Consider the following 13,290-nt stretch of genomic DNA (forward strand, 5'->3'; position numbering starts at 1 on the left):
CTCATGTGTTCATGGGATGGTATTAATTAACTGCATAGAGTCATGAGGGTTACAGAAAGTGATACAGACTTCATGATCCAGGGTAAGAGTCATTAAGGGCACTAAGACACAAACAGATGTGTTAAACGGGGAAAACTCATTCTAGGAAAGAGGAACTGCAGAAGTCTTGCTTTGGGAGGGAACTCGGAGTGGCTGAAACACTAAAAGAATCAACAGGAGACCGTCTTGTAAATTTATTTAGCAATTAGCATTCTATTAAGTCTTCAACAGTCAGCATTTCTCTCTCTATAGGATGTATATGACTAATAAAGCAAAACTCATGATTTTAAGAAAATAATTTCCCTCAAACATTTGAATGCTGATTGTGAGCCTAAATTAATCAATTCTTTCATCCATTTAATTAAAACCACAATGTGAGCACACTGGATTTTCATAAATGCATCAGAAATCTTAAAAAACTGACAAGATGCACACTAAAATTGTAGTGGTTACAGAAATTATCATGCAAAATGTATTTTTAAATTGCTACTCTCATGGATTTAAGTTGGTTGTTCATCCTATCCCTTGTTAGCCATATTTTAATTTTAATTTTATACCTTCCTGGAATTTCTATTTCTTTATTAGTTTATAGCAACAATAATCATACACATCACCCCCACCATGCCAAAAAATTAAAGTCCAGCCAAAGTTGCAGATTTTGAATTATCAAATAGTTGGTTCTTAGTGAGGAAACCATACCTAGCAATTCAAACCTGCACAATTAGTCTTTAGGTTGAAACATTTAAAAACAATCAAGTCTCATTTTTGATGCCACAGAACTTTAACGTCCCTTTTAAGTTCTAATAGATTTTGGGTTTTGAAAACCAAAAGAAGCATGGGTTCTTTAAAATGTTCACAGTCTGGTACACAGTGGGGGAAGGAGAGGATGGGATGAACTGAAAGAGTAGCGTTGAAACATATATGTTGCCATATGTAAAATAGCTAATGGGAAGTTCCTGTATAACAGGGAGTGCAACCTGGTGTGCTATGACAACTCAGAGGGGTGGGATGGGGTGGGTGATGGGATGGGCATATGTATACTTATGGCTGACTCACATTCCTGTAAGGCAGAAGCCAACATAAAGCAATTATCCTCCAATTAAAAATAAATTTAAAAAAATGTCCCACAATTCAACCATCATAATATATTGATCTGATCTGTTACTAATTGGCAACTTGCATGTGCTTTATTAATACCTCATTATAATGGTAGTGTCATCTAGAACCTCACTACTCAAAGTGTGGTCCACGGACCAGCAGCATCAGCATCATGTGGACAAAGAATCTCACTTCAGACCAGCAGACTCACAACCTGCATTATAATAAGATACCAATCTACCCTATGATTTGATTGCACTTTAACACTGAGAAGCACTAATATAAAGAACTCATCTGCTTGGAGATGACGGGTCATCTGCAGCTGGCACTCCTCTTCTGGTCATGCAATTCATTTATCCTCTTGGCAGCCACTATCGCTCCCCCTCTTTTCTTAGTTTGAGCTTTCATTTTAACTGCCAAGATTTTCTGCTACATTGGCCAAGAGAAGCAGGCCTGGGACTGAATCCGAGGAATTCAGTACTGGAAGGAGTAGATGAGGTCGAGTTGTCCAGAAATCTAGGAAAAAAACAGGAGAGTGTGACAGTCATGGAAACCCAAAGCAGAGGCCGTTCAAGGCTCTCTAGTCAGGTTCTCCTGTCACACTGATGAGCACATAGTAAGTCCTCCAGAAACATCAGCCGTTGTTCCTGTAATTATTAATAGTAGTAATTAAAAAATGAAGAACAGATGCTGTGTTGAACAAGCTAGGGAAACCCCAGAAGCATCAGTACAGAGATTTCTCATAAGAGTAATATTCCTGGACCCTTTGAGAAAGGATTTATGATCCCTCCAGGGTATTGAGTGAAGAAGAGCTGATTTGTAGAATAAACTCAGGAAAAAATTTAAGGTCAGAGGAAATAGTCTGTTCACCGGTGTGTTTACATTTCTTTTTGAGGGCAGGATAAGTGGTGTAAAGGAAGAAGATGATAACACATCTAAGTACACTGACTTGTGCAGAATGGCACAACTTTCCCACCACTTTGTAATCTGGACCCTGACCTTGAATACTGTTTTCAAAATTTCCTGCCCCAAAGAAATGAGAGATCTAGTCCTACAAATCCGATGAAGAGTCAGTTTCCCTGAGACCTGAGAGTGCTCTGTTAGAAATTAATCTGGGTAAGGAATGAGGACAGAATAACCCAGGAACATTCTAGAAAGTATGTTGATTAGGACACACTAACTCTAGTAATAATCTATTTCATAGCTTAAATCTGTTGGTAGATTGTATTATCATAAGCATTTAGCTATTAGCCAGAAATCCTAGATAAACCGATGGATCTCTGTAGCTTTTGTATCTGATACTGTTGCATTTCAAGCTGTGTGTGTGTGTGTGTGTGTGTGTGTGTGTGTGTGTGTGCGCGCGCGCGCCCGCCATCTCTTTAAAGTTGGCTGAAAACCAGATTTCACTTGTGACGTTATCTTTAATACTCTGTGTGGGGACGTGCAGGGAGTTGACAGCGACACCTGGTGGCTGATAAGGTAAAGTACCCCGGCTTTGTTAGAAAAGAAAGGATTTGAATTGTGTCTAAAATTTGGTTTTTGATAGAGAATTCTTCATTCCAGTTCTTTTTTGAAGAATTGCAGTTACATGTTTAAAAAATAGGCTTTTATTCTTTTAGATTATTTTTATATCCTTCAGCCTTTCTTTCCTAAAGAAACCATCAATCAGGTGGATTGGCTAGCACCATAGCTAGGCTAGGAAAACCAAGACTAGGCCGAGGCAAATGCAAATTTAAGGAGGTGCAAAAAACATCAGTAATGAATATAGATCACATTCTAATGCAATTAATTTAAAAAGTCAAAATTAATGCAAAAAATTCATTATAAATAAAAATAGTACAATTTTAAATACAGGAATCATTATTACTGATTTTCCCTTTTTTATCTCAGGTTCCAATATGGCTCCAAAGGCACTGAAAACCCAACAAACTCGATGGCCTAGCCCCTCACCGGGTCCACGCATGTTCAGGGAATGCATGGCAACCACCCCACCTCCACCCATGGTTTCCTTGTCCCTCCTGTGTCTCTTCCCATGTCCTCTCATTCTGGTCAAGGGTAAGGAGCCTAGGTCAAGGGCAGTGAACGAGAAGAAGAAAAAATAGAGAACAGAAAACTTAAAGGTGGCCCTGGGGGAAAAATAGGGAATGGAATCTTCCATTTCTCCTGCTTTCCTTTACAGCACCCTCCTTCCTCCATGTTCTTCCCAAACCTGCTTCTCAGGAACAGGGCCTGAGTCACTCATTCACACCTACCTGCTGTCTGCTGAGTGGGCCTGAGGTAGAGGAGGGCATTGTTCCAGTGAGAAAGTCCCTTCTTGCTTCTTTTCTGCTTTAACACGCTCGCTTTGTTCTCCTGTGGCCAGGACCAGGGCAGGGCGTGGGGGAGGGAGAGGTGAGAGTCTGGGACCTCAGGCCGTGCTGGTTCTTTGGGGTGCGTGTCTGTGGGAGACGTGGAAGCTAGTCTATCTCAAGTGGCCTGGAAGGGTGGGAGTTCAGTTCCCACGTTTCCTCATTCCTCTTCGCGAGAACTGGCAATACGGAAGTAGCCTGCTGGGTTCACAAGAGGAGAGGGTTCCCCTCCTGCATTCTCCTCATCTGCCTTTCACCTAACTCTGCCTGGTAATCAGACTGATGGTGACTGCAAATAGCAGGAAAAGATTGTGCAATTGGAACCACAGAAGCCGCTGTGAAAAGAGGAAGTAAAGCCGGTGGGTTGAGAACTTACTGGGGTGAAAAAGGATCAGAAACTCAAGAACAAAGAAGAATTTCAAAAAAGCCCTGAGAAGCAAGTGACCTTGACAAGGAGGCCCAAAGAGTCTCATGGATGGGGCTGCTCAACACATAGTAAAGACAAACGCCACAAATAAGAGGAAGCCAAGAGGTACTCACGCTATACAACTGTGTAAGGCATTATGGCTTTCCAGTATAATACCCCTGGGGATTTCAGGAAGAAGCTCATGAGCCCTCTGACAAAGCACAGACATCAGAGCCGGCCCCAGTCCCCAGATCACTCACCGGGACACATCGGATACCCTAGATCACGTATCAGCTGTTCTCCTGACCCAGAAAACTGCACATCCCTTATCACCTGCTTGTGGCTCTTCATGAACCTGGCTCCTCTCTCGGCAATATAATGGGTCTCTTTTTACCAGTAGAGGCTTTGCTGACTGCTGGAGCCCATGTGGTCAGCAGGGGAACGTACTGACATTTATCCACAGCCTGCTATACACTAAGTCTATGTTTGGCGCTTTATCTGTTTTCTCTTTAATCATCACAATAAGCCTTTTAAGTAAATCTTATAATTATCATTTTTACAAAATGACAGAGTGAGTGAAGTGAAAGTCGCTCAGTCGTGTCTGACTCTTTGCGACCCCATGGACTATACAATCCATGGAATTCTCTAGGCCAGAATACTGGAGTGGGTAGCCTTTCCCTTCTCCAGGGGATCTTCCCAACCCAGGGATCGAACTCAGATCTCTGAGACACAAAGAAATTATATGACATGCTCATGCTCACGTAAGTAGTAAATGATGGTTCCAGGATTTGAACCTGGGCCACAGGACTCCTACTCTGTCTTTATGTTCTTTCTGTTGCATTAGGTCAGCAGAAACATGGGGAGACGGCTCCCCACCCTCCTCCTGCATCCATGGCAGACACTGCTAATGATGTTTGTGGTTGTTCCCTTCGATCTGGGACTATATACAAGGCACAGTCTACATATAAAGAAGTGGAAATTATGATCCATGTTATCAAGGAGTTTGCTTTGACACAGGTTAAAATATAATGCAGCTGTAGACTAGCAATATAAGGCCATAAATAACACTCCAACCTTGAGTGCTAACGAGATTCTGGCAAGCTTATGAATCATAGGAAATATATCCAGTGTCCTTTGTCTGAAAGCTGGCCTTTTCCCTGCTTTCTAATTCCTTGGATTTCTTTTCTCAGCCTAGATATTACTCATTTATTCAATCAATAGATATCTTCTCTGGGTCTAAGAGTACAGCACAGAACAAGGCCAAGTCCCTACTCTCAGGGAACTTAATTTCCTGTAGGAAGACAGACAATAAGCAAGCAAGCACACAGAGACAGGCACATACTTCAGCTAGGCATAAGCGGGATGAAACTGAAGCAGGGAAGATGGGCAGACGTGAGTGGAGTGTCGCTTTAGGTAAGGTCATCTGGGAAGGGCCTTCTAATAAGGTGGCATTCTAACTGAACCAAGAGGGAAGAGAGAGAGGGAGCCAAGAAGATATCACCAAGGGTCTTGCAGGCAGAAGGAACAGGAGGAAAAAGCCTGTTTGTGGGACGGCCAAGACCAGCCTGGCTGGAGTGCAGTCAGTGAAGGGAGAGTGTTAGAAGTAGAAAGTCAGGGCCTTGTAGTTGCTAGTAAGGATTTGGGCTTTTACTCTGAGCAAAACGAGAATCTACTGGGGAGAGCTGAGTGGAGGGGTGGCATGGTCAGATGGACACTTTACAATGCTCACTGGCGTGGGGTGTCAGCACCATGTGGACATAAGCAGCCCCCTCTGCCTGTGTTCTTGGAGGTCCTCTTTTCTTCCCTCTGGAATCCCTTTTGTTCTGATTTCACCTGCATTTCCCCAAGCCAAATGGATGTGGGCACAATTGAGGGGCGGTGGGGTCACCATCCTAGAAATAGAGTAGGGATCTGGGTTGCTACTCAGTGATGCTGCTGGAGTCCTGCCTCCAGGGTCTCTCTGTCTCCTTCCTGGGGACCCGAGAGGGTCTCACGTGTACTTCTGAAACTTTCCTCTGCTGCTCACTGCTCTCAGCTCCTAGCCTGGCTGTTGCCACAGGTTCTGTCACCACTGTGTATGTCACCCATATCTGGGGACTCTGATTCCCTGCCAGAGTACTTCTGTGGTCACTATGTGGGAGTGAGGACAACTGTCAAGCCTCCAGACATCAAACAGGACGGATGTGGGCTCTCCAGTTTCCATGTGTTTCTGTTCAGTGGAAAGTCTCCTTTTACGTGGAGAGCTCCCTCTCTCTCGGAATCTGGTACAGGACCCCTGGGAGCCTGCACTGGAAGACAGGTGGGATCTAATGGAACTGGCTGAGCTGAACTCAGTGTCAGCTCCAGACTCACCAGGTGTCTGCCTACAATCATGCTTGTGCCTTGTGACTCTCTTTTCCCTTCAGGCTATGATCCATCTTCATCTGGAATGCTGATCCCTACTGCAGTTTGTCTGAGCCTGGTTAAGTGGATTTAAGGGTTTGATGAGATATATTAAGAGCCAGCAAACTCTGACCAGCCACCTATTTTTGTAAATAAAGTTTTATTGGAACAAAGCCATGCCCATTCATTCACATATTGCCTTTGGCTGCTTTTACAACATAATAGCAGAGAGGAGTCGTTGCTAGAGAGACCATATGGCCTGCAAAGCTGAAAATATTTACTATCTGGCCCTTTATCTAAAGAGACTGCCAACCTCAGTGATAGATTTAGATCTGCTAACTCTCACAGAGCAGAAAAGAAGAGTAAGGGCTTCCCTGGTGGCTCAGTGGTAAAGAATCTGCCTGCTAATGCAGGGGACATAGATTCTATTCCTGGTCCAGGAAGATACCGCACGCCTTGGGACAACGAACCCGATGTGCCACAACTACTGAGCCAGCGCTCTAGAGCCTGGAAGCGACAACAAGAGGAAACCCCTGCAAGGAGAAGCCCAAGAACCTCAATGAAGAGCAGCCCCTGCTTACTGAGACTAGAGAGAGCTCGTGCACAGCAGCAAAGACCCCGTGCAACCAAAAATAAAATAAATAACAATGAATGAATAAATAAATCCTTAAAAAGAGTTAAAAAGAGTGTTACAAAAATATGTAAATAATGAAATCCACAGTGGATTGACAATAGTACTAATACTGCAATGAAAAAGGAGGAAAGAAGACAATGGGAGCACTCACATTCTCCCACTCATAGTGCAGATAAAATAATAATTCTCTAATCAGGGCTGTCAAGAACCTGGAAGAGAGAGAAAGAGGAAGAAGGGCAGGGGGCAGGGAGAGGGGAGAGAAATGAGTAGATGATAGGTAAATTGTGGCTATAGTTTATATGTTCAGTTTTTAAAAAATGCTGGGGTTGCATTTTTCCCCTTTCATCGTCACTTGTTTAGTACTTTTTATAGTTAAGCACTGTTATCAGGGTGTTACCAAGTCAAATTTGGGTCCTCTCACCCGACTCAAAGCAGAGCCAATCTTCTGACACCAGGTTGTGCTGAAGAAAAGGGCAGCATTCATTTCAAAGTGTCAAACAAGGAGAATGGGTGGATAATGCACAAAGACCTAAATTCCCCAGTGGCTTTCAGGGAAGGACTTTTAAAAACATCATTAGAGGTGAGAGTTCTGGGGTGCTTGAGCACATTCTTCTGATTGGCTGATGGTGAGCTAATAGAACAGTAGTTCAGAAGTCAACAATATCAGCCTTCTGTCTCACATCTGGGATCTCTGTGATGGTGGTCAGCATGCAGTTAATGTCTTCTACCTGGTGGTGGTCTTAGTACCTACAAAACAACTCAAGGATACGGCTCAGGATATTATCTTTAGCCCTTGAGGAAGAACTGGAGACCCTTGATTTTTATTTAGGGCTAATATCCTAACACTATATTTTGGGAACAGACAAGTCCCCTGAAATTTGTCCATAGAAGAGGATTTGGCTCATAGTAACTCTGAAATGAAAAGGACATCTTTTTTGGGTGTTAGCTCTAAAAGGTCTTGTAGGTCTTCATAGAACCGTTCAACTTCAGCTTCTTCAGCGTTACTGGTTGGGGCATAGACTTGGATTACTGTGATATTGAATGGTTTGCCTTGGAAACGAACAGAGATCATTCTGTCGTTTTTGAGATTGCATCCAAGTACTGCATTTCGGACTCTTTTGTTGACCATGATGGTTACTCCATTTCTTCTGAGGGATTCCTGCCCGCAGTAGTAGATGTAATGGTCATCTGAGTTAAATTCACCCATTCCAGTCCATTTCAGTTTGCTGATTCCTAGAATGTCGACATTCATTCTTGCCATCTCTTGTTGACCACTTCCAATTTCCCTTGATTCATGGACCTGACATTCCAGGTTCCTATGCAATATTGCTCTTTATAGCATCGGACCCTACTTCTATCACCAGTCACATCCACAGCTGGGTATTCTTTTTGCTTTGGCTCCATCCCTTCATTCTTTCTGGAGTTATTTCTCCACTGATCTCCAATAGCATATTGGGCACCTACTGACCTGGGGAGTTTCTCTTTCAGTATCCTATCATTTTGCCTTTTCATACTGTTCATGGGGTTCTCAAGGCAAGAATACTAAAGTGGTTTGCCATTCCCTTCTCCAGTAAGTAGGAAGTCAAGAAACACCTGGAGTAACAGGCAAATTTGGCCTTGGAATACGGAATGAAGCAGGGCAAAGACTAATAGAGTTTTGCCAAGAAAATGCACTGGTCATAACAAACACCCTCTTCCAAGAACACAAGAGAAGACTCTATACATGGACATCACCAGATGGTAAACACCGAAATCAGATTGATTATATTCTTTGCAGCCAAAGATGGAGAAGCTCTATACAGTCAGCAAAAACAAGACCAGGAGCTGACTGTGGCTCAGACCATGAGCTCCTTATTGCCAAATTCAGACTTAAATTGAAGAAAGTAGGGAAAACCACTAGACCATTCAGGTATGACCTAAATCAAATCCCTTATGATTATACAGTGGAAGTGAGAAATAGATTTAAGGGCCTAGATCTGATAGATAGAGTGCCTGATGAACTATGGAATGAGGTTCATGACATTGTACAGGAGACAGGGATCAAGACCATCCCCATGGAAAAGAAATGCAAAAAAGCAAAATGGCTGTCTGGGGAGGCCTTACAAATAGCTGTGAAAAGAAGAGAAGCGAAAAGCAAAGGAGAAAAGGAAAGATATAAACATCTGAATGCAGAGTTCCAAAGAATAGCAAGAAGAGATAAGAAAGCCGTCTTCAGCGATCAATGCAAAGAAATAGAGGAAAACAACAGAATGGGAAAGACTAGAGATCTCTTCAAGAAAATGAGAGATACCAAAGGAACATTTCATGCAAAGATGGGCTCGATAAAGGACAGAAATGGTATGGACCTAACAGAAGCAGAAGATATTAAGAAGAGATGGCAAGAATACACAGAAGAACTGTACAAAAAAGATCTTCACGACCCAGATAATCAGGATGGTGTGATCACTGACCCAGAGCTAGACATCCTGGAATGTGAAGTCAAGTGGGCCTTAGAAAGCATCACTACGAACAAAGCTAGTGGAGGTGATGGAATTCCAGTTGAGCTATTCCAAATCCTGAAAGATGATGCTGTGAAAGTGCTGCACTCAATATGCCAGCAAATTTGGAAAACTCAGCAGTGGCCACAGGACTGGAAAAGGTCAGTTTTCATTCCAATCCCAAAGAAAGGCAATGCCAAAGAATGCTCAAACTACCACACAATTGCACTCATCTCACACGCTAGTAAAGTCATGCTCAAAATTCTCCAAACCAGACTTCAGCAATATGTGAACCGTGAACTTCCTGATGTTCAAGCTGGTTTTAGAAAAGGCAGAGGAACCAGAGATCAAATTGCCAACATCCGCTGGATCATGGAAAAAGCAAGAGAGTTCCAGAAAAACATCTATTTCTGCTTTGTTGACTATGCCAAAGCCTTTGACTGTGTGGATCACAAGAAACTGTGGAAAATTCTGAAAGAGATGGGAATACCAGACCACCTGATCTGCCTCTTGAGAAATTTGTATGCGGGTCAGGAAGCAACAGTTAGAACTGGACATGGAACAACAGACTGGTTCCAAATAGGAAAAGGAGTACATCAAGGCTGTATATTGTCACCCTGTTTATTTAACTTATATACAGAGTACATCATGAGAAACGCTGGACTGGAAGAAACACAAGCTGGAATCAAGATTGCCGGGAGAAATATCAATAACTTCAGATATGCAGATGACACCACCCTTATGGCAGAAAGTGAAGAGGAACTCAAAAGCCTCTTGATGAGAGTGAAAGAGGAGAGTGAAAAAGTTGGCTTAAAGCTCAACATTCAGAAAACGAAGATCATGGCATCTGGTCCCATCACTTCATGGCAAATAGATGGGGAAACAGTGGAAACAGTATCAGACTTTATTTTTCTGGGCTCCAAAATCACTGCAGATGGTGATTGCAGCCATGAAATTAAAAGACGCTTACTCCTTGGAAGGAAAGTTATGACCAACCTAGATAGCATATTCAAAAGCAGAGACATTACTTTGCCAACAAAGGTTCGTCTAGTCAAGGCTATGGTTTTTCCTGTGGTCATGTATGGATGTGAGAGTTGGACTGTGAAGAAAGCTGAGCACCGAAGAATTGATGCTTTTGAACTGTGGTGTTGGAGAAGACTCTTGAGAGTCCCTTGGACTGCAAGGAGATCCAACCAGTCCATTCTGAAGGAGATCAGCCCTGGGATTTCTTTGGAAGGAATGATGCTAAAGCTGAAACTCCAGTACTTTGGCCATCTCATGAGTTGACTCATTGGAAAAGACTCTGAAGCTGGGAGGGATTGGGGGCAAGAGGAGAAGGGAACGACAGAGGATGAGATGGCTGGATGGCATCACTGACTCGATGGACGTGGGGCTGGGTGAACTCTGGGAGTTGATGATGGACAGGGAGGCCTGGCATGCTGCGATTCATGGGGTTGCAAAGAGTCGGACACGACTGAGCGACTGATCTGATCTGATCTGATCTAAACTCTGAAATGGCTGAAATACTTTATTTTGGCAAGGAATGCTGCTTCTCAATACCTTGGCCACCTGATGCAAAGAGCCAACTCATTGGAAAAGACCCTGATGCTGAGAAAGACTGAGGGTAAGAGAAGAGGGCAGCAGAGGATGAGATGGTTGGATGGCATCACTAACTCAATGGATATAAGTTTAAGCAAACTCAGGGAGATAGTGAAGGATAGGAAAGCCTGGTGTGCTGCAGTTCATGGGATCACAAAGAGTCAGACGTGACTTTACTAATGAATAACAACAAGCTGCTTCTCAAAAGATACAGATATTGAAAGGATTTGTGCTCTGTAGAAATTTTCTGAATTGTAGGTCCCTGGGCAGGGCCAGAATATACTCCCTCAGATGGTGATATCACACAAACTATGGTGAAATGCTGTTTGGAATTTCTACCCATGATCCAGGAAAGGTAACTGCTGGCCTGAGTATCATGAACTTCCCAACTTAAATAGTTTTGTGCTCTGTGAACCTGAGTTAATATGCTAACAGATGTGACCATTCCAAAGTTAATGGACTCTAAGGAAATGGGATGTACCCTGGAGGTTCCAGATTTCTGGATGGCTGTGGTTTATTTAGATAATCTTCATTGCCTGAGAGTATGATTTAGAAAGTCAGTCTAAATTATGTCTGCTTGCTTTTTAGCCTTATTGAACTCTAAATGGTGAACTTAATGGATTACTTCTTCCACTAGTTTCTTACAAGTTATAGGACCACTATGTTAAAGACGTCTCGTCTCTCTCTGTAATTTGGAACTAATGGGAGCTCAGTGATTGGGTAAACGCGTGTGGGTCCCCAGGAGAACACCTAGTGGTTGTTTTCTTTCATTTAAAATTTTCTTTCTTTCTTTATTTTTGACTGAACTGGGTCTTCTTTACTTTGCGTGGGCTTTTTGTACTTGTGGTGAGCAGGACGACTCTTCCTTGTAGTACACGGGCTTCTCGTTGTAGTGGTTATTTTTAGAATGAATTTAAGAGTACATCACGAGAAACGCTGGGCTGGAAGAAGCACAAGCTGGAATCAAGATTGCCGGGAGAAATAGCAATAACCTCAGATATGCAGATGACACCACCCTTATGGCAGAAAGTGAAGAGGAACTCAAAAGCCTCTTGATGAGAGTGAAAGAGGAGAGTGAAAAAGTTGGCTTAAAGCTCAACATTCAGAAAACGAAGATCATGGCATCTGGTCCCATCACTTCATGGCAAATAGATGGGAAAACAGTGGAAACAATGTCAGACTTTATTTTTCTGGGCTCCAAAATCACTGCAGATGGTGACTGCAGCCATGAAATTAAAAGACGCTTACTCCTTGGAAGAAAAGTTATGACCAACCTAGATAGCATATTCAAAATTAGAGACGTTACTCTGGCAACAAAGGTCCGTCTAGTCAAGGCTATGGTTTTTCCTGTGGTCATGTATGGATGTGACAGTTGGACTGTGAAGAAGGCTGAGCACCGAAGAATTGATTCTTTTGAACTGTGGTGTTGGAGAAGACTCTTGAGAGTCCCTTGGACTGCAAGGAGATCCAACCAGTCCATTCTGAAGGAGATCAGCCCTGGGATTTCTTTGGAAGGAATGATGCTAAAGCTGAAACTCCAGTACTTTGGCCACCTCATGCGAAGAGTTGACTCATTGGAAAAGACTCTGATGCTGGGAGGGATTGAGGGCAGGAGGAAAAGGGGATGACAGAGGATGAGATGGCTGGATGGCATCACCGACTCGATGGACATGAATTTGAGTGAACTCCAGTAGACGATGATGGACAGGGAGGCCTGGCGTGCTGCAATTCATGGGGTCGCAAAGAGTCGGACACGACTGAGCAACTGAACTGAAGAGGAGTTTGCTTTCTAGTTATTAACATCTTTGCCCTAAAAGGCAGAATTGCCCCCTCAAAAGTATTGGGTTAATTTGGTTTGTGTTAACATTGACAGATGAGCCTCAGTCAGTTCAGTAGCTCAGTCGTGTCCAACTCTTTGCAACCCCATGGACTGCAGCATTCCAGGCCTCCCTGTCCATCACCAACTCCCGGAGTTTACTCAAACTCATATCCATAGAGTTGGTGATGCCATCCAATCATCTCATCTTCTGTCGTCCCCTTCGCCCACCTTCAATCATTCCCAGCATCAGGGTCTTTTCAAATGAGTCAGCTGTTCGCATCAGGTGCCCAAAGTATTGGAGTTTCAGCTTCAACAATAGTCCTTCCAATGAATATTCAGGACTGATTTCAGGGCTCTTACCATTTTTTAAACGAATTCCAAGTGACCAACTGAATGAACTGAGTTAACGGAAAGCAATCAGACTACCAAAGATGATTGCTTTTGAGGCGGCTTTCAAGCAGCTGGAGCAGTAGCTAACGCCATGTGTG

General features: G+C 43.2%; 1 long non-coding RNA gene across 1 annotated transcript; it reads right to left on the reverse strand.

Moving 5' to 3' along the window:
- Positions 1–218: 218 nt before the first annotated feature.
- LOC139183619 (uncharacterized) lies at positions 219–3,747 on the reverse strand. The gene is made up of 2 exons (XR_011567164.1): positions 3,390–3,747; positions 219–1,653 (listed from the first exon to the last, which is right to left on the reverse strand). It is a non-coding gene; the product is annotated as an uncharacterized lncRNA (long non-coding RNA).
- Between the last annotated feature and the right edge of the window lie 9,543 nt (positions 3,748–13,290).

Source organism: Bos indicus, chromosome 6 (genome assembly GCF_029378745.1).
Source record: "Bos indicus isolate NIAB-ARS_2022 breed Sahiwal x Tharparkar chromosome 6, NIAB-ARS_B.indTharparkar_mat_pri_1.0, whole genome shotgun sequence".
Taxonomy (NCBI): domain Eukaryota; kingdom Metazoa; phylum Chordata; class Mammalia; order Artiodactyla; family Bovidae; genus Bos; species Bos indicus.